The sequence below is a fragment of the Suncus etruscus genome, chromosome 3, assembly GCF_024139225.1.
Source record: "Suncus etruscus isolate mSunEtr1 chromosome 3, mSunEtr1.pri.cur, whole genome shotgun sequence".
NCBI lineage: Eukaryota > Metazoa > Chordata > Mammalia > Eulipotyphla > Soricidae > Suncus > Suncus etruscus.
In genome coordinates this window covers 85,629,420-85,652,071 of record NC_064850.1, presented here as the reverse complement: position 1 = coordinate 85,652,071, position 22,652 = coordinate 85,629,420, and the positions used below count along the sequence as shown (strand labels likewise).

Below are 22,652 nucleotides of genomic sequence, written 5' to 3'. Positions count from 1 at the left end.
ACTCTTTGTGGTGAGATTCATGAGGTCAGCTGTAATGTCCAGCCCTCCTTTCTTTTGTCTCTGAAAATTGTTGAGAAACGTCTTTTATTTTTATTTAAACCCATAGATGAGTGAGACCATTCTCCATCTTTCTCTTTTTCTCTGACTTATTTCACTCAGCATAATAGATTCCATGTACATCCATGTATAGAAAAATTTCATGACTTCATCTCTCCTGACGGTTGCATAATATTCCATTGTGTGTATGTACCACAGTTTCTTTAGCCATTCATCTGTTGAAGGGCATCTTGGTTGTTTCCAGAGTCTTGCTATGGTAAATAGTGCTGCAATAAATATAGGTGTAAGGAAGGGATTTTTGTATTGTATTTTTGTGTTCCTAGGGTATATTCCTAGGAGTGGTATAGCTGGATCATATGAATCAGGCACTTTTGAAATTCATTTGGGACACTGTGGTTTATTAATGAAATGGGTGGCTTGCCTGTTAGTTTCTCCACTTTTAGCACCAAATTCTTGTCCAGAGCAATCAGTTCCATCTATCATTGTTCTAGTAGATCCTTTTCTACTCTAACTGTGCTCACCAGTCTTTATGGCGAGCTTACTACCCTGGGCTGAACCTTCTGACCTTTGTCTCTATTGTTTCTGGGTATTATTACCATATGACTTCTCATTTTGCTTATATCTCACAAATGAGTGAGATTATTCTATGTCTATTCCTTTCCCTCTGTCTCATTTTACTCAGCATAATACTTTCCATGTTCATTCATGTATAAGCAAATTTTATGACTTCATTTTTCTTAATAGTTGCATAGTATTCCATTGTGTAGATGTGACATAGTTTCTTTAGCCAGTCATCTGTTGTAGACATCTAGGTTGTTTCCAAATTTTGGCTATTTTAAATAGTGTTGCACTAAACATAGATAGGAGTGCAGAGGGCATTTTTGTATTGTGTTTTTGTATTCCTGGGATACACAGAGATGTATAGTGGTATTGCTGGATCACAAAGAATTTCAGTTTCTAGCTTTTAAGGAATGTCCATATTGTTTTCCAAAAATGGTTAGACCAGTCTACATTTCCATCAGCAGTGAATGAGAGTCCTTTTCTCCTTGTATCCATGCCAACACTGTTTGTTCTTATATTTGGGGTGGGGTGGGGGTGCCTTGTGATGTGTGCTAGTCTCTGTGGTGTGAGTTATCTCATTATTGTTTTGATTTGCATCTCCCTGATGATTAGTGATGAGGAGCATTCTTTCATGTGCCTTTTGGTCACCCGTATTTCTTCTTTGTTCATATCTTCTACTCATTGTTTGAGGAGGTTAAATGTTTTTTCTTGTAAAGTTTAATTGGTACTTTGTATATCTTAGATACTAACCTCCTATCAAATGGATATTAGTTGAAAAGTTTCTCCCATTCCATGGGTAGCCTTTGTATCCTAGTCATTATTTTCTTTGAGGTACAAAAGCTTCTGAGTTTGATGTAGTTCCATTTGTTTATCTTTATTTCCAATTGATTGGCCAGTGGTGTTTCATTCTTGAATATGCCTTTATCTTCAATGTCATGGAGTGTTCTGCCTACATTTTCTTCTATGTTCATTATGGTTTCAGGTCTGATATTAAGGTCTGATATTTAATCCATTTTTATTTGACCTTTGTGCAGGTATTAAGGAGAGGTCTGAGTTCATATTTTTTGGCATGCAGTTGACCAGTTTTTTCAGAACCACATGTTGAAGAAGTTTTCCTTGTTTCACTTTGTATTTCTTGCTACATTATAAAAAATAAATTATTCAAAATCTGTGGGTCCATCTCAGGATATTCAAGTATATTCCATTAATCAATGGGACTGTCTTTATCCCAATATCATATTGTTTTAATGATTACTGTTTTATATTACAGTTTAAAGTTGGGGAAAGTGATTCCTCCCATATTTATTTTGGCCAAGTATTGCTTTAGCTATTCATGGATACTTTTATTTTCAAATAAATTTCAGGAGCATCTGATCCACTTTTAAGAATGTCATGGACGGGGCCAGTGAGATAGCATGAAGGCAAGGCATTTGCCTTCCATGCAGAAGGATAGTAGTTCGAATCCCAGCAACCCATATGGTCCTCCATGCCTACCAGGGGTGATTTCTGAGTGTAGAGCCATAAGTAACCCCTGAGCGCTGCCGGATGTGACCCAAAAACCAAAAAAAAAAGAATGTCATGGAACTTATAGGGATTGCATTAAATCTATAAATGCTTTAGGAAGTATTGACATTTTAGTATTAATCCTCTCGATCCATGTCTCCATTTTTGGTGTCTTCTTTTATTTCTTGAAGCAGTATTTTGTTGTTTTCTTAATATAGCTTTTCACCTATTTAGTTAACACCAAGGTACTTGATTTTCTGATGCACAAATGTGATTGTGATGGTGTTTTTAATATCTTTATCTTCTCTTTCATTATTTGTGTACAGAAAAGCCAGGGATTTTTGTGTATTAACTTTGTAACGTGCCATTTTATTATGCAAGTCTATTGTTTCTAGAAGCTTTTTTGTGGAGTCTTTAGGATTTTCTAGATAGAGTATCATTTCACCTACAAACAATGATAGCTTTACTTCTTCCTTTCATATGTGGATGCCTTTGATATCTTTTCTTGCCCAATACTATTTGCCCACTAGTACTTACAGTACTATATTGAATAGAAGTGGCAAGAGAGGGCAACCTTGTCTTGTACCAAATCTTAGAGGAAAGGCATTTAATTATTCCCCATTGAGTATAATGTATGCAATGCGTTTTGTGATAAATGGTCCTGACAATATTGAGGAAAATTTCTTCGGTTCCCATCTTGTTGAGATTTTTAATCATGAATGGGTGCTGGATCTTGTCAGCAGCCTTCACTGTGTCAATTGATATGATTATATTTTTTGTTTTTTCTTTTATTGATATAGTGTATTATATTAATTAATTTGCGTATGTTAACCCAACCTTATATCCCTGAAACCATCCTTGTATCCCTGAAAGGAAAAACCTACTTAGTAATGATGTATAAGCTTCTTGATGAGTTGTTAGATTCTGTTTGCAGTATTTTTTGAGGATCTTTGCATCCATGTTTATTTTAGATAGGGCCTATAACTCTCTTTTTTTTATGTTGTGTTTGTCAGTTTTTGGTATCAAGGTGATGCTGGCTTCATATAAACTATTTGAAAGTGTTTCTGTTGCCTCATTTTCCTGGAAGAGCTTGAAGAGGATTGGCAATAGATCCTCTTTATTTATTTATTTGTTTATTTATTTATTTATTTATTTATTGTGGTTTTTGGGTCACACCTGGCAGTGCTCAGGGGTTATTCCTGGCTCCAGGCTCAGAAATTGCTCCTGGCAGGCACAGGGGACCATATGGGACGCTGGGATTTGAACCAATGACCTCCTGCATGAAAGGCAAACACCTTACCTCCATGCTATCTCTCCAGCCCCAATATAGATCCTCTTTAAAGATTTGAAATAATTCATTATTGAATTCATCTGGACCTGAGCTTTTGTTTTTGGAAATGCTTTCGATTACCCTTTCAATTTCCTCAATAGTGATAGGTTTGTTCAGGTATTCAAACTTGGTTCAAACTTGGAATGTTATAGGAGTCCAAAAGTCCAAAAATTTTCCAGGCTCTCTTGCTTTGTGGCATAGAGATTCTTAAAGTAGTCTCTGATTACCCTTTGAATTTCTGTAGTGTCTGTAGTGACCTCCCACTTTTCATTTCTGAATCTGCTTCTTAGGTTTCTCTCTTTCCTTTCTTTCTGAACCTTGCTAATGGTTTGTCAATCTTGTTTATTTTTTCAAAGAACCAAATCTTGCTTTCATTGTTTTTTGGATTTATTTTTGGTTGTACAGTTCATTAATTTATGCTCTAACTTATTATTTTCTTTTGCCTGCTTACATTTGGCTCATTTGTTGGTCATGTTCCAATTTCTTAAGCTGTGTCATTCATTATTTATGTAGGCCTTTTCTTCCTTTCTAAAGAATGCTTGTATAACTATAAATTTCCCTCAATGCTGCTTGTGTTGTATCCCACAGATTCTGATCATTCATGTCTTCATTCTCATTTCTTTCCAAGAATTTTTTATTTCCTCTTGGATTTTTGTCTCTGATCCACTGGTTGTTCAGCAATGAACTGTCTAATTTCCAAGTTTTAACATAGTTTCTCTATGTCTACTTATAATTCACCTCTATATTCTGTGCTTTATAGTCTGAGAAGAGAGTACAAACAATAGTTATCTTCTCGATTTTATGGAGGTATATTTTATGGCCCAGCATATGGTCTGTCTTGAAAAATGTCCCATGTGCACTGGAGAAGAATGTGTATTCAGTTTTCTGGAGATAAAAAACTCTTTCTCTCTCTATATATATATGTGTGTGTATGTAAATACTATATATGTATATATATAAATAGAATAGTGTCTTAGTGTATATATATGTGTATGTAACACTAAGACATATATACATTTGTGTATATATATATACATACACACACACGCACACGCACACTAAGACACTCTTCTATTTCTTCCTTCAGAGCCAATATATTTTTGTTAAGTTGCAGCCTGGTTGACCTATCAAGGGGTGACAAGGCAGTATTAAAATCTCCCATTGTTATTGTGCTACTACTGATGTCTTCAAGTTTATCAGCAGTTGTTTTAAGTATTTTGCTGCACCATCATTGGGTGCATATATGTGAAGTGTGATTTCTTCTTTTTTTTTTTATTTAAACACCTTGATTACATACATGATTGTGTTTGGGTTTCAGTCATGTAAAGAACACCACCCATCACCAGTGTAACATTCCCATCACCAATGTCCCAAGTCTCCCTCCTCCCCACCCGACCCCCGCCTGTGCTCTAAACAGGCTCTCCATTTCCCTCGTACATTCTCATTATTAGGACAGTTCAAAATGTAGTTATTTCTCTAACTAAACTCATCACTCTTTGTGGTGAGCTTCCTGAGGTAAGCTGGAACTTCCAGCTCTTTTCTCTTTTGTGTCTGAAGGTCGGCTCCGTGGCTTAGCTGGTTAAAGCGCCTGTCTAGTGATTTCTTCTTGATGTACACATCCTTTCATTAAAAGGAAATCCCATCTCTGTTTCTTTTTTTCTTTCTATTTTTTTCTATTTTCTCTCCTTATTTTAGAAGAGAGAGAACAGAGGGAGAGGGAAAAGAGGGGAGAGAGGCACAGGAAGAGAGGGAGAGAGAAAGAGAACAGAGGGAGAGGGAAAAGAGGGGAGAGAGGCACAGGAAGAGAGGGAGAGAGAAAGAGAACAGAGGGAGAGGGAAAATGAGGGGGAGAAAGGCACAGGGAGAGAGGGAGAGGGTTAGAGTGAGGAAGACAAGACCCCATCTCTGTTTCTTATAGCCTTTTTAAGCCTAAAGTCTGTGTTTTCTGATATTAGTTTGGCCACCCCAGCTTTTTTTGGGGGGAGGGAGTTGCACCACACCCAGTGATGCTCAGGGGTTACTCCTGGCTATGTGCTCAGACATCGCTCCTGGCTTGGACAACTATGTGGGAATGCTGGGGGATCAAACAGTGGTCCATCCTAGGCTAGCGCACACAAGGCAGACGCCTTACTGCTTGTCACCTCCGGCCCCCACTCCAGCTTTTTTAAGGCTTTGTTTGTCTGAATGTTTTTCCTTTAACCTTTGACTTTGATTCTATATTTGCTCTGACTATATTTAAATATGTTTCTTGCAGGCATAAAATTGTTTAAATCAATTAAATTTTTCATTTTTGTGTTCTTTGTCTCTTAATTGGTGTATTTAGTTCATTGATGTTCAGAGAGATGATTGTCATGAGATTAATGTCATCTTTTTGTTGGAGTTTGGTGTGTTGGGTCTACCTTGCCTTAAAATAGACCCTTCATTTTTTTTTTTTAGGCTTGGGCATCTATAAAGTTTTTAGCTATTTTTTATTTATGAAGCTGTGTATATTTCCTTCAAACCTTTAAGTGAGATTTTCACTTCACCTACCAAGTTGTTTAGCCCTGTTAGTTCAGTTTGAATTTTTCTCATTTCTGCTTCCATATCTTCTTAAGTATTGGTTGTAATTAGTTCAGTTTTGTCCATACTTTCTTTGAGTTCTTTGAATATCCTCCATATTTCTTCTCTAAATTCTTTATCTGATATGTTTAAAGGTGGTTAGTACTTGTTGGGTCATCAGAGCTAACGTCTTCATTCTCTAAGCGTGGTCAAGATCTGTGTTGTTTCCCCACTTTCACGCTTGCATTGTGGTGTTCTCTACATGCTGAACTTTCTTGACTAGAATAAGTTACTCCTCTAGCTCTGGTGCTCAGGGTGGGGTCAGCTCACCTGGCCAGGAACAGCATCCAGGACACTAGAAGGAAGCCAAGTCTTTTCTCTAATTTTCTCCCTCAGGACTCAAAAAGACTAGATTCTAATGTCAGTTCTTCTAGCTGATTTTTTTGATGGTTGATTCTATGTAGAATAGATTGATGTAGAAGGCTTATATTGTTGTTTCTGGATCTTTCCAGTTTAGGCAGTGAGAAAAATTTTTACTCTAGAAGGTTAAAGGGTGACTCTTTTCCCCCATTTAATGCCCCATATTCATGTGTTCTTCCCCTCACCTCCCTTCATTTCCCATTGAGTTCTATCACAATAAGCCTTGATCTATACCAGTGCTTCTCAATTATTTTCTGTCATGCCCCCTTAGGAAGAAGAAAACATTTTTCATGCACCCTGCATGACTGTCTATAGTATCTTTATTTAAAAAAAACTTTAACCTGCAAATCAAAAATATATAAAATAATTTGAGCTGATTTTTTAATCAGAGGTGGTGTCTGAATTAATGGCTACAATGAGCACGTTTTGCAATGCATAGCTTTTAGAAGCGGGGTTTGAAGCAGGACACAGCAACTCTCAGCTCCAGAGACATACAGAGCTTGTTAAGACAGTATTTGCTGAGGTCAAACACGACCCCCTTTATGGAGCCTCGAGGCCCCCCCTCCAGGGCACACCCCACTATTTGAGAAACACTGATCTATACTGAGTCTTTTACTATAGCTTTGTGAGTACATTTCTGGGTTTTTCTTTTTTTGTCAGACTTTTGTTTTTCCTATAGTAAATCAAACCTTATCATTCCTTTATCTGCTTATTAACTGTATTTTTCATCAATAGAAACCCACATTTTTCCCCATATAATTTGGTTTTCAAAGTACTTAGATGCACCAGATTCTTTTCAGTTCAGTATCTTTTTTTAGGGGAGGTTATGGATTACACCCAGTGGCACTCAGGGGTTACTCCTGACTCTGCACTTAGAAATCATACCTGGCAAGCTCAGGGGACTATATGGGATGCTGGGATTCAAACCGCCCATCCTGGGTCAGCTGCATACAAGACAGCTATCTCTGTGCTATCTCTCTGGTGCCCATTCAGTTCAGTGTCTACAAAAGTTTTTTCCAAGTCTTTGGATCTGTGTAAATCTAGTGCACATATGTAACCTAGAGGGTTTGCATCATCCTGGGGGTACTAGTCATCCCTTATTTTGTTTTGATTCCTTTGCTTATCAGAACCTATAGTTTCCTCAGCTTTGGGCTTCTTAATTTTTGTGGCATGTATCCTCCAGGATCCTCCTAAGCAAAGGGTTCATGGAAGTCAAATATTCCAGACCCTGCTTATCTAAAAGTCTTTATTCTAACCCTGATATTTGACTCATTGCTTAACTCATAACTAATTTATATTGTAAGTCATTTTATTTCAAATGTTTGAAGGCTTTATTCCATTATTTTCAAGCGTATTGCTACCACTGAGAAAACTCAATGCTGTTTTGATTCATGGGCTTATGTATAGCCCATTTGTTTTGGGTTTTTTTTTCCAGAAGTTTATCATATTTCCTATTTTCCTCTAAGGCCTTAATGATTTACAGTGGTCTACATTGACATGGGTTTCTTTGCTGTCACAGTGTTTAATGATCAGTTGGTCTTCTCAATCGGCAAAAGCACACTTTGGAATTTGGGATCATTTCTGTTTTCTCCCAGTGGATATCATAGTTATGCTTTCTGTTTTGCTCTGATTTTAGTTTTCCATGTTTGGTCTCAGTTTGTTTTGTTTTTAGTGAGGCAAGCTAGTTTTTTTTATTGATTGAAATTTACTTAGGAAGATGTGAGGGGAGAGAAATAAAGGAAAATAGGTGTTCAAGAGACAACATGGACTCTCCGGAGTGGAAATAACCTAAATCAAACTTTTCATTCTGGTTGCCTTTTACAATTTGTTTTGGGTCTCTGACTGTCATGACAGAGGTTTTCATCAGATGGCTGGAGACCTTTGCTTATTGTTCAACAAATAGCTGGAATGAAAAACTGGCCAGGTGTTCAGGATCTTGCACTCTGGAGCAAAGCTGTGATCTCAGCTTCAGCAAAAGGTTGCCTGATAAGCACTCTCTCCTCTCACTCTCTTCTCTCTCCTCTTTCATTTCTTCCTCTCTCTCCCTTGCCCTTTCTTTCCATTATTTTATCCCTCTCCTCTCTCTCCTTTTTCCTCTCTTGTTATCATCTTTCCTTTGCTTCTCTCTTCCTTTCTTCCCCTTCCTTCTCTCTTTTCTCTCTTCTCTCTTGATCTTGCTCTCTCTCTCTCCTCCTCCCTTCCCTTAAACCCAAGATTGAACAAAGGAGTTCTTTATGTTACCTGCTACAGTAAACTAACATCTCTAATAAATGAAAAGTGATTCCCTTGCTTTCATAGACTTTCCACAATCTCTGGGCAAAACACTTGGCCTGTCCACTGGTCACCAAGTAGATCAGAATCTTGCCACTAGCCATTGCTTTATCTCAGTGTCTCTGGCTAGGTCCATACCACATCTATGAAAACATTCTCACTGCCTTGAATAAAATATCCCCAAATAATTGGAGTATATCTTCTAGACACCGGACATTGTATTAAATACTAGAGATAAAAACAAGAAAAGTCTTGATCCTTAAATATGATAATATTTTTATAAATAGATCCAGTAGAAGAACCATATAACAGTTCATCGAAAAGTTTATGTAAGATCTCCATGAACAAAATGCCGAGAGATGACTTTGCCTTATCTGTCTGTGATGCCCACAGCAAATAGAACAAAGGATAGAAACTTCAGATCTAAGTTATTCATTATCCAAATGTAGCATTTGAAGTATTTGTCTTTGGCTGAACTTAAAAGACATTCTCAAGAGGAAAATGTCATTTATTTTAAAAGTTTAATTCGGAGAGGGTTTGCGGCCAAGGGAGATAGTTCAGGAGCTTATTGTATCCTTTGTTGCAGGAGCCCTAGATTCAATCATCAGCACTGTATGAACTCCCAAGCACCAGAATTAACCTCTGAGTTCTGAGACAGTCCCTGAACACCACCATATATAACAAAACACATTCACAAAAATGTTTGCATCCAAGGCTAGTGCTCATACCACTGGGAGCAGCCCAATAAAAATAATAACAATGAAAGTTTACTTTCAGGAAGATGTAGACTGATAACTTGCAACTTGCAGCAATTATAACAAATTTCCACCTCTAACTTGTACAGAACAACACAGACTTACGATATTACTCTAATATTTTTCATCTATATTTCAGCCCACTTAATCAGAGAACCAGTGCCCCCCAAGTAAAAGGCTTGTCATGAACTGATTGAAGAAAAATAGATTAAGTATGCTGCTGCTCAAGTCCTGAAACATTTCTTTTTTTTTTTTTTTCTGAAACATTTCTTTACCTGAGCCATTGATTAAAGTTCTCAGATTCTACCTTTCTCATAAAAAATTAGATTAACTTAACTGACAATTTTTCCATAGAAAAATTGCAGGTTTAATACTTATTTTAAATTCTCTTCTCATGTGGTTCTTTTACTTAAAGTCTGTCAGCACATGAACAGAACTGATATTGGAATGCTGTTTAAATACATTTAAATTCTATCATTAATAATATTATAGATCACAATGCCTTAAATAAAATTTAAAAAAAACTGGAGAGTTCAACTTTGCTCACATTTATGATTCTTGATCATTTTTAATTTTTGTGTTTGTTTTTTATTTGGGGTGGGCCACATCTGTCAGTGCTCAGGGGCTATTCCAAATAGTACTTGGGAGTGAATCTTGGCAGTGTTCAAGAAACCACAGATAGTGCCAGGAATGGAAACTAACACCAGTGAGGTGCAAAACAAGTTCCTAAACCTTAACCCACTGCACTATTTCTCTGGCTAGTGATGCTTGATCTTAAGGACAGGACTTGGTTTGATTACTCTTTGTGTTTCTAATGTTTGGAATTGCATCTAGTACCAATCTGGCATTTCTTACATGCTTCTCTAGTGAATAAGAGTCATCCATTAGTAATCAATAGCACATTTGTATCTCAAAAACTTCAAAACAACTTAAGTTGCCTACACCTACATCTAAAGCACTTAAATATAATACAATCTTGAGCCAATTTCTGGTTATTAAAAACCAGGATTTCTCAAATCATTTCTGACTAAAATTTTTATTTTCTTTCTCAATATAAAATGTCACCCTCTTTTATTTTTGTCCATGTGTGTTTTTAACTTTATTTTAGGCACCATAGTTTGTAAAACTGTTAATGTAGGGTTTCATGCATAAAACATTCCAGCACTACACCCACCATCAGGTATCTGCTCCCTCTACCTTAATCTCAGCTCATTGATGAAAGAAAAGTATTTGCTTCCGAACTTTCCAAAGTATCACAACCATTCAAGAGAAGCTATATAGATTTGTAGGATCCCAACTAAGCAAAATCCCATAAAAGGGTTGCATGCCAAAAAGCTTGTCTAAAAAAATAAAAGCTTGTCTTGTAACATACACTCTCTTCCAATAGGAGTTAACTAGTTTAATTTTTATGGGGTCTCTCATTTCTTCTTCCCTGGGACCTTTTTTACTTATCTGCCAGAGCAGCTGACAGTCTTTATACTATAATGCTCACTGAAACCCAAATTTCAGATTCATACTGGCATTATATCACACAGTAATTGGTGCTAGTTCTGTAGACAGTATGCTTCCTACTGTGGGTATTCAGAATTTAGTGCGTGATTTTCTAGCACTTTCTCCCCTGACAGTAACTTTCAGTGGATCATGTTCAAATGAAATTAAACCTTAATATCTAATTTTCAAGGGGAATAGACCAGGAATAACAATATATATCTATTATTTCTTGATTCCTGGCAGTTAGGAGGAGTTGTGTGATTTTCCCCCACTTTCTCTTCCTTTTCAGTGGTTCCTGTTAGAAGGAAGTGAAATCAATAGCTGTTTTCTTCCCCCAGTGGCAGTCTTTAAACTTCCTTCTCTTTCATGCCCAAGTTCAATTAGGAATAATCGCGCCTTGGATAAACCTCATTGGCTACAATACTGCCACTGCGCAAAGCTCATGCCCAAGTTCAAAACTAATTCTATACTCAAACATATTCATGATTTCTGTGACATGTTGTTTAGAATGTTGAATTTGAGAGACTCCTAGAAATGTTTGTGGTTACAACTTGCCCCACAAAGGCATTTTATATGAACACACAGGACAGATTGAAATGTCTCGTAAGGGTTTGCAAAAGAATAGTTACTATGCCATTAAGAGAGGTAAATGTCCTGAGAGAAGTAGAGAGCTAATATTTGTTCATCCTAAGTATACATCAGATCTTAGTTATTATAGATCAGGGGCGTCAATACATTATATTGATACAGTAAACTTTGAACATGTTGGCACCTCAGGCCTATTACTACTTTGCCTTAAAGGGTGCTCTTGGGTGGACCACAAAATAAGTATATTGTGCCTCAGAACCGGCAACCTTATGTAGGTGCAGAACTGTTGAGGCTGGCACGTGGCTGCAACTCAATGCTGGTCCTCCCAGAGAAGGTGTATAGGGAGCTGACACATGAACATTACAAAGAGGTGATTGTTCTGTAGGAGGAACAGTTTATAGAGTGCAGTTAGAGAAAAAAATAGGCCACATGCAAAAACGCTAAGCCTCTCACTATAACTGAATAACCCCCTGGGAAAATGGGGAAGAGGAAGAGTAACATTAGGGGATATTTTAGCTAGAAGGCCTTTATGTTTCCACATAGCCCTGCCCTCCTGCATTTCTCTTAAACTAACTCTCAAGAGAAAGAAACTCTGTCTCACCAAGACAGAGCCTCCTGGGAGGAGAAAGAAATTTGTTACTCATATTCAGCCCCTGTCTTCTTTCCTCCTTAATAGAGCAAAAACAAAACCATCAAGTTTGTGGCTCAGGGAGGCCTGTGCTTTTTTCTGCCCACACATGTATGGGTGCTTTCTTTCATGAAGCCAGAATTTCTGGTTTCAGGACACCTTGCATAAGGGTTTTAGAACTGAATGCCATTCTGCTCTTCATCATCTACATAATTTAATTCCCGAGCCTCAATATTTCAGTGTAACAAGAGAATAATGGCACTTGCTTCACAAGATGATTATAAAAAGCTAAATATATATCTAAAATATATTAGAATGTCTAGTACAGTGACTATAATATAATATGACATATTATATTAATATTTATAATCATAATTTTAAAAATAGTCCTTCAAGCACTTTTGTTGACATATTAATGTTGAGCACTAAGCCCAAATAGCAGGATTAGAGGACACCTGAAACTTTAGGACCCCATGGATAAATAATTCAATAATTTTTTTCATTACCTTTGTTTCTCCAAACTAGAGGCATGTTCTATCAGTGACATTGAGGCTGAGATTACATTTAATTTGTTTGTTTTCTGGTTTGGGGATTAGGCCACACCCAGTGGCATTCTGGACTGTTTCTGGATCTCTATTTAGTAGTATCCCTTGGCAATGGTCAGGGACCATATGCAGTGCCAGGGATCCAAATCAGGGTCTACTATGAGCAAGGCAAATACTTTGTCCTCTGTACTCTCTACAGCCCTGTGATTTATTTTAAAAGGACAAGATGAGAAACACAGTAACCCTGGAAAAAAATAATGGTCTAGTAGAATTTGCCTGAAGATTGACAGCCTAATTCTAAAAGATCTATCTAGTCTTTAAGACTAGAAGATTGGAATTTCTTTTTTTTTTTTTCTTTGGTTTTTGGGTCACTCCCGGCAGTGCTCAGGGGTTACTCCTAGCTCTGTGCTCAGAAATCGCTGCTGGCAGGCTCTGGGGGGGGGGGGGGTCCCATATAGATCCCGGGATTTGAACCACCATTCTTCTGCCTGCAAGGCAAACACCCTACCTCCATGCTATCTCTCTGGCCCCCAAGATTGGAATTTCTGACCAAGGGCTAGGAATGCTTAAGGAAATGAACAAAATTCCAAAGTCCTGTCCTATAGAAAGCATGTAAAGTTTATTATCCACTATACAAGCAATGAATGATGGCAATCTTAAAGCTGCAAATTAACTGTAAAACAATTCCAGAGCTCTATATTTACTAAAGATCAAAGCATTCAACTTATTTCCATAGTAGTTCCACATATGAGCAATCTAAAAATATAAATATCTTTCCTCTATAAAAAAAAAAAAAGAAACTTGTTCAGCAGTAGAACAATGAGGACATGTCAAAGGGTATGGAGCCAACTAAAAGGATTCTCAAATGTCTAAAACTAGAACAATTTGAGCAACATATAACTCAATTATAATTCAAATAATAAATTACTCTGCAGGTTTATATTTCCCTCAGTATGGCTGAATAAATAAATTGAGGAGAGGAGACAACTCCAAATAGAGTAATTTCAAATCATGTATGTAGCTGTTCATCAGAGGGGTGGTACATGAGTCCCTGTTCCTTGTGGGAGATGGATACACATCATAGTTAGGTATATACTCTTGTATAAATGCAATAACTGAGGGAGTGGGAAAGATAGTACAGCAGGTAGGGTGCTTGCCTTGCACACACCCAACCTGGGTTTGATCTCTGACAACCCCTGTGCCCTTCTGAGCTCTCAAGGAGTGATATCTTATTTTTATATATAATTTTTATTGTGACTAATGTGAATTACAAGTCTTTCACATTATATTTAAGGTACATGATGACAGTGAATTAGGGCAATTCCCACCACCAGTGTTGACCTCCCTCCGCCCCTGTTCCCAGAATGCATACCATACCTCCACCCTTAGCTTCCTGGACTGCTAGTGTAACAGGTCCTCATAGAGTGATTTCTGTGCACAGAGCCAAGAGTAATTCCTGATCACAACCAGGTGTGGCCCAAAAACCAAATTACAGTAGCTGAAATGAGAAACTAGAGAGGCCTGGAACCTGTGGAGTGTTTTTGGGGATGGGGACACACCTGGCAGTGCTCAGTGTCTACTCCTGGCTCTACATTCAGAAATCACCCCCGGCAGGCTCAGGGAACCTTATGAGATGCCAGAATTTGAACCATCGTCCTTCTGCATGCAACTCCAACGCCCTACCGCTGTGCTATCCCTCCAGCTCAGCCTACATGATCTTTTTTTTTTTTTTGTACTTTTTCAGTCCAAGATATTAAAAAATCAAGAGATCTAAATTATAGCCATCTAAACTTAAAATGAGCCTTAAAGTGGGCCTAAAACTTAAAATGGCAGGCCAGGCAGGATGGTAGTGGTATAGGATGCACTCTGGAAATATTGGTGGAGAAAGGTCGACACTTGTAGTGGGAATGTCCCTGATTCACTGAAATCCAATGCTAAAAGTCTTTGTAAAACACAATGGTTTCAATATAATAAAGTTAAAAAGAAAAAGAAAAACAGGGTTTATATCTGGCATTGGAATTCCTGGGTCATAAGATGTGTTCATATAGTCTTTAGCCTGTACTGTCGCCAGGACTGAGAAGATTACTGGTTGTCTCACATGCTAGTGAATGCTTAGCATCATCTTAGAAGGTCTTAGAATATTTTTATGTCTAAATATGGCAGTTAGTAAAGAATTGAGAACTTATTCTAATCATTGCTTAAAGAAATGCATTATACTTTAATAAGGGTGTGAAACATACATAGCATTCACAGATATTTTCTGTACTTCCATACCATGATTCCAGGATATTTGCTGGTACTGGTTTTATCTTGTATGAAAAGCTGTACAGGACAGAACAATATGTTAGCTGGATCCATTTTTAGCATAAATTTATTTGATGCAAAGTATCACTTTGCCATTACAAACAGACACTGAATCTCTCTAAGCTCTTCCATTGTTCTCTTCCTCATGCTAAGCCAAGATAGGCATCATAGTTGCCTAGCAATGTATGGGTATCATTTGTAGTTATATACAAAGTAGGGAAAAGAGTATAATTACAAAGAGACAAACCTGCATCTCTGGACAGATTTGGGTTTTTTTATGGGGTTATTTGGAGGGGGAATACCTGGTTTGCTAAGGACGTACTCCTGTGTCTGCACTCAGGATCTACTCCTGGGGATTGAAGCCAGGTCATCCAGGCCAAAGGCAAATGCCCCTGAGCACAGTTTTTACCTTTTCAGATAACTGATGATAAAACCTACTCAGTTGAGTTATTTAAATTGTAAATGAGATAATATGTGTAAAGTGATAGGCCCAGGGCCTCGGTGAAGGGCAGCTAATAATACGCTTAAGGGTGGTAATTATTGTTATTTGATCTCAGGCCTAAAATAGAGAATTTAAATGGAGTAGGCCATACCCAAGGGTACTCAGCAAAGCCCCTTTACCCATGTACTGTCTTGACCACTATAGAATGTTTTAATTAAACAACATCCTGCCTGCTGCACCATTTCTTCAGTTCAGTTAATTTTATAAAAGAAAACTGCTGAGGAATACAGTTTAGTTTAAAATCAGACAAGGGTGGGGCAGAGAGATAGTACAATGGGCAGGTTACTTGCCATGAGAGCAGCCAACCAAGTTTGACCCCCAGCATACCACATGGTCCTTCAAACCTGCAGGAGTAATTCCCCAGTGCCCAACCAGGATTAACTCCTGAGCACAGTCAGGTATGTCTTAAAATTAAAAAAAAAAAAACAAAAAAAAAAAAAACTCAGCCATGGGGGCTGGAGAGATAGCACAGTGGTAGGGTGTTTGTCTTGCATGTAGTTGGCCCAGGATGGACCCAAGGTCTATTCCAGGCATCCCGAATGGTCCCCCAAACCTGCCAGGAGTGATTTCTGTCTGAGCGAATCTTGAGCGAAGCCAGGTGTGACCCAAAAACAAAACAAAACAAAAATCTCAGACAGGCTGGGTGGGGTGGGGGGGACAGAATGCTAGTACAGTGGATAGGGAACTTGCCTTGAATGCAGCCAACCCAGATTTAAAAGGCAGGACTAAGCCTGAGCACTGCTGGGTATAGTCCAAAACCAATCCCACCAAACAAAATAAAACCAGGCTTTTATTTACAAAAACTAGGCTTTTAAAATAAAATGCAGGCTTTTATTTATAAAAAGCCTTTTATTTATGAACCATTTATAAGAACTGTGTTCCAAAAGGTAGAAAAGCACTCAGCTGCCCAGGATATGAAGCCCCACCCCCTGTTTTCCTGACTCATCCGCATTGAGTTATTTTTGGTACCCGTGTATAGCCCATATTTCCCATCTTTTCCCCTTCTGAGAATTGCTTTATGCTCTCCGAGAAAAGAGAGTCCTGTTTATACATGTAAACAAACTTCAGTGAGGAAGACTGATAATACACATTTGAAAGAAAGTCAAATATACATTTGGAAACGTGCGCTGTAGTGTTTATTTAAAAGAACAAAGAGGAATGTGACATTGAGAATCTGTAAGCGGGTCATAAATGGTTGTTCAAGGGAATAACATTGATGATACAGTTGTTGAGTTTTTGATGTTTTATGGTATATGAATTTCTTTTGATTAAGGAAACTAATGACCTCATTTTGAAAAATGGTCCATTAGTAAGCCTAACACCTTGACATCAAAAATTAATAAGGAATCTATATATAGTTCAGGGAGAGGGCATTACTGATTCATCATCACAGAACAACATAGTAGCAGGACCCAAATCTAGACCTTTGAACTCTGAATCTTGTGACCTTTCCAGTTATCTTTTCTATGCGATTTTAAGGGGTGATATTGCTTTTAAAAATCATTGACTGGTGGGGTCTCAAAATTGTTTAGACTCCTGGCCCGCAGGCCGTTGGCGGCCCTCCATACAACATTTTGTGGCCCTGTCCTAGAGGAATCTTTTTTTGTTTTGTTTTGTTTTGTTTTAGTTGTTTGGGTCACACCCCCCAATGTTCAAGGCTTACTACTGACTTTGCACTCAAGGATCACCCCGACTTTGCCTCCTGCAGCCCCCAGGTAAATTGAGTTTGAGACCCCTGGTTTAGAGCAATATATAAATTGTTTTTCACTGAACTTCTGTGCCATCTAGAATGATAGCTGGGGTTAATTATAGGTTGTCATGACCAGGCAGCTTGCCAAGTCTTTTAGATGCTTATTCATTATGTACTTGTACCAATACTGGTCTAAGCTTTGATGATAACTGTGGGTGTTTGGTTGTTCTTGGCAATTAGTAGGAAATTGTCCTACATAAGCAATATTACATAGAGTGGAAGCGTCTGAGATCATCTCTCCTGCCGTGTCAGAAAGAGGTGGCTATGATTAAGTAGGTCATTAGTATTAAAATCAATGATGATGAACTGGTTTTCATTCAAATTTGGTCCATTTTCTTCCCTTATGCTTTTTGTTGTTGTTTTCTGTTTCTGGAACTAAATAGTGTAGTCTCTAACTCCTACAAGCCCGAATACTCAAGTTACCTTATTTTTGCCTGTTGGTTAAGAAATTACCTCTGATTACATGGCTACTCATTTCTGTCAAGAATTTTCTATTGGGACCGGAGAGATAACATGGAGATAAGGTGTTTGCCTTTCATGCAGAAGGACAGTGGTTCTAATACCGGCATCCCATATGGTCCCCTGTGCCAGCCAGGGGCGATTTTTGAGCATAGAGCCAGGAGTAACCCCTAAGCACTGCTGGGTGTGACCCAAAAACAAACAAACAAACAAAAAAAAGAATTTTCTATTGTCAGTGCTGAAATCAGCTGTGTGGTTCTCTGGCAGCAGTCAGAGCAATCCCAATGAAAAGCTGAATCTTTAATCGACTGCTGAAAAATGGTTCCTGCTGATGTTCTTTGCCTTTATAAAGTGGCGTATAGAAACCTGACGCTGTTGTTTTGTTTTGTTTCATGTTTTTGTTACCTTCACTGTTGTGGAGGATGCTACTGTGTGCACTGGGACATCTGCACTCCTGCCTTTGGTGCTGACATGTTTTTAGCTGTGGTCTCGTAGGTCTCACATTCCGTTGTTGTGCTCACAAACTCAGCCACACGGCTCACCAAAGTTTGTACTCCTTTTGCTGTGTTTGCTGAGATTTCATTCTTTTTTCTTGGGAAGCTGGGTTAGGCCTGCCAAGTGGGTCTCAGCGAACTCTTGGGCCTCCAAGCGAACCTCCAATAACAGTAAGCTAATGATTCAGTGCTAAAACCCAAGGAAGTAGTGTTCCCCTGGTCCTGCAGAGATCGGATCTGATAATGCTTTTTATACCTGGTAATGGTATTTCCAGGGCGGCACATAGCAATGTTCAGAAGGTGATGTGGTGTGAAAGAAAAGCACTAAACTCCTGTACTATCTCTTTGGCCCCTCTCTGTCAAATTTTATGAGCCATTTAATTGGCATGACCTCTATTAGAAATGCATGCTATGGGGCCGGTGAGGTGGCGCTAGAGGTAAGGTGTCTGCCTTGCAAGTGCTAGCCAAAAAAGGACCGCGGTTCGATCCCCTGGTGTCCCATATAGTCCCCCCAAGCCAGGGGCGATTTCTGAGCGCTTAGCCAGGAGTAACCCCTGAGCATCAAATGGGTGTGGCCCAAAAAACCAAAAAAAAAAAGAAAGAAAAAAAATGAAAGAAAGAAAGAAATGCATGCTAACAAATGTGGCTTTTCAGGTAATAAAGAGATATCTACCATTCCTAATTATCTTATCACTTGCCTACTATTATTTTTTGGTTTTGATTTTGGGGTCACACCCGGCAGCGCTCAGGGATTACTCCTGGCTTTACACTCAGAAATCGCCCCTGGCAGGCTAGGGGGACCATATGAGATGCTGGGATTAGAACCACCATCCTTCTGAATGCAAGGCAAACACCCTACCTCCATGCTATCTCTCCGGCCCCTTGCCTATTATTATTTGTTGTTTGGATTATTTACATATATTTTGTATACAGTCACATCACAGAGAGGTTCATTCTGAACTACCATGACAGAGCAAATGTCACATAAAAGAAGTACACAAGGGGCCAGAGCAATTAGCACAGTAGATGGGATATTTGTCTTGTATGCAGCCGACCTGGATTCCATCCCTGGCTTCCCATATGGTCCCCCAAAACTGACAGAAGTTACCCATGAGTACTGCTGGATGTGCCCCCCCAAAAAAGAAGTGTACAAATTACTTAGTTTCCCGGTGCACTTCAATATGTGAATCATGCTATCATCTTTTTATGTAAATTATGCTGTAATTTTTTTGTTTTGTTTTGGGGCCCTACTGAAGTAACAGGAGTTGTTCCTGGCTCAATGCTCAGGTGTTTCTCATGGAAATGCTCTGGCATGTGGGATGCCAGAGATTGAACCAAATCAGCCACATTCAAGGCGAGTGCACTGCCTACTATCACATGTAGAACCTAACACTAAGCCATGTCCTCAGACCTACTTAACAAATATATATATATATATATATATATTAAATTAAAGTTATACACTTAAAGTATAAACATGATATTTGATAAACATATGCAATGAAGTATTAACTACTGTCACACGAATTAATATTACATTCAGCATTTCATCTCTAGATTTACTCATTCTGTAGAAATTGCCGTTTTGGCCAATTCTTCCAAGGTTTCCCCCACCTCCCTGTTTCCATTATCCACTACCAACCTGTTCTCTGAATCCCTGTATTCAACTTTTGGATAGTCTTCATAAAAGGTTATTATGTCCTATTTCACCTTGTGTGCCTGTTAGCTAGGATTATTTTTAAAAAACATATATGTCTCAGAGCCACCTGCTTTAGAATAGCAATTATGAAAAATGTATCTTCCCTATCTATTAGTGATTCTAATGCACATTCACATTTGAGAATTAAAGGTAGATTCTCTCAAGCTTCCAGTTCTGTTCCTAAACTTACTAAGTCAGTTTGGGTGATAGAAGGGCTGACTACTAGGATTAAAAGCTGAGCCATAAAGCTAAAACCAAAATAAGTTCCAATTCTACTAAAGACACAGAAGACATACATATTCCTCCCAAATGATATCAGCTATGGAGGGCCTCCATCAGCTACCTATGCCCCCCCCCCCCGCGCGCCCAGTTTATTTTTTGCCCACTAGCTTTATTTGATTTCTCTACTAAAATCCTTATGTTTATAATGATTTAGGACATAGTGTTGACCTGTCTAGCCAAGAAAAGACCTTTCTGTGACATTTTCAGATTAGTTAAGTAAGGGCTATAATTAGTATGGTGTTAGCCTGCCCAAGTATAAGAGCTCTTCCTGTCATTCTGGATCTCTTTGAAGATAGCAAGCACAATGAAAATCAATTCTACTTCTGGTTTTCCAATAGTTCTGAGCAGTTACAATTACAATATACATCTGTGATAGCAAAGCTGCCTTGTAGCCTGTTTTTTGTAGTATTTCGTCCAGCAGCTACTGCAAGCATGGGAGTAATTTGGGTTTTGATTGGTACCATCACTTTGCTGATGCTGGTCATTCGATCCTGGGCAGTTTTATAACACACTTGTGTAAGGAAGGTCTGAGTGATCTGAGTGCTGAATCACCACCACATTCAAAAATTTCCTGGTAAGAGGTCCAGTCAAGGACAGCAAAGGAAGGGAGTGAAGGGAGGAAAATTCTTGGCAAATAATAATGAAAGAAAATAAACTTCAGAAAAAAAGGAAAAAAAATGAGCTTCACAAATATTTAATGGATTTTATAAAGCAGGCCTAATTTATATATAATGTTTTGGTTTCTATTTTGTTTTTGTTTGGGGGCCACACCTAGCCGTGCTCTCTCTGAGTTACTCCTGACTCTGCATTCAGAAATTATTCCTGGATAGCTTGGGGACCCTATTGGGTGCTGGGGATCAAACGTGGGTTGGCCACATGCAAGACAAATGCCTTACCCATTGTACTATTGCTCTGACCCCTTGCCTGTTGGTTTTACCCACTTCCCCTCCTTTGGTGGCTATTGTGGCAATAACAATGGAGTAGGCTGATACTTGGCATTATGCTTAGCTATGTCACATACTTTGTGTGTTACTTAAACACATGCTCACTAGTCATCACACTGGTTTAGAGGTGGTGCTCTCACACTCTTGTTCTTGAGCCTGGCATCTCTCTGATTTTCTACCATGTGCTCACTAGGAATCACCCTGTTACCTTTTCTTAGTTGCTCTGCTTGCTGAAGCGCTACACTATTTCAGTTTGCAGTGCTCATCCACACCTGGCTATGCACCAGAGATGGCAGTGGTGGTGTCTGAGGTGCTGGTGGCCTATATCTATGGTCTGTGCATGTGGGTAGGCTCATAAATCAAACTCGAAGCCTCATCTTTGCAATGCAGCTACTTTTATCCACTGAGCCATAAACCTCTTGGGCTAGGTCATGAACCTTTCTTTTTAAAGAATGTAGTGTTTAGCAAAGAATAGAAATGGTATTTCTTCCCAGATACCCAAAGTAAAAATTTCCTGTACATTAAGGTTATGGGTGTTATGTGATAAAGAAATGGAAGGAAAACAATGACCCAAACCTTTGTTAAGGTCAGGTTTTCCTTTGCACTCTTTGTACCACCAAGGTCTGTTTTCTAGGCATATGCTTTACGGTCACCAGAACAAGCTATCATGGTGGTTTTTCTTTTAGCTACTCAGCTCCCTCTGCCACATACACACACACACACACACACACACACACACACACACACACGCACACACACACACACACACGCACACACACACGGAAAATAATGAAACCAAAAAAACATCTCTGATCAGGGATGTACATCAAGAGCAGAATACTTGCTTCTCACACAAAGCTTGGGCTCAACTCAGGCACCCCAAAAAAGGGAACAAAACATAAAGCATTAGGACTGTAACAGTGGTATAGCAGATAGGGAGCTTGTCTTGCATGCAGCTGGCCTAGATTTAATCCCCAGCATCCCATTTGGTCCCCCAAGCTAAGTACAGAGTCAGGATTAATTCATGAGTGCTACTGGATGTGACACAAAAACAAACAAACCCCCAAAAAACACATTGTCTCCCACTTCTGACGACTGAAGTCTGAGCTGCTGGCCCATGTTCCTTCCTCCTAAGGAAGGAAAAGTCTGGTGTGTGCTTGGCCCTTCCTCCTTGTCATTTGCTGTGCAGAAAATATTCTGTACAAGGAGTCTTGGCTGGCATAATCATTTTCCCAAGGTATGAGAAACATTTTCTTCACTATTCCTTCTCCCTGCATGCATGGGCACATTTAAATGGCCACTTCCCTAAGTCTGTCCTTGTATTAGATGACAACCATCACAGTGTGGTTTTCTCTTCCTTAAATCTGTATCAGATCTAGTCATCACAATAAATGCCTATTCTGAGGTACTGGAGGCTAGAACCTCAACATATAGGTTGCACGGTGGGTTGTAATTCAATTTGTAACACAATCTCTCTGAATAAAGCTTTGCTTTTCTTCATTCCAAATAGCTCTCAAGTATAAAGAGATTT

The 22,652-nt window shown here is 38.7% G+C and overlaps 1 protein-coding gene and 1 pseudogene across 3 annotated transcripts in view; one reads left to right on the top strand and one right to left on the bottom strand.

Annotated features, from left to right (window-relative positions):
* PIP5K1B (phosphatidylinositol-4-phosphate 5-kinase type 1 beta) overlaps positions 1 to 22,652 on the top strand; it is a 370,177-nt gene that overhangs the window by 309,713 nt on the left and 37,812 nt on the right. The window lies entirely within an intron of this gene.
* On the bottom strand, positions 11,299 to 11,367 carry LOC126005496 (uncharacterized; annotated as a pseudogene).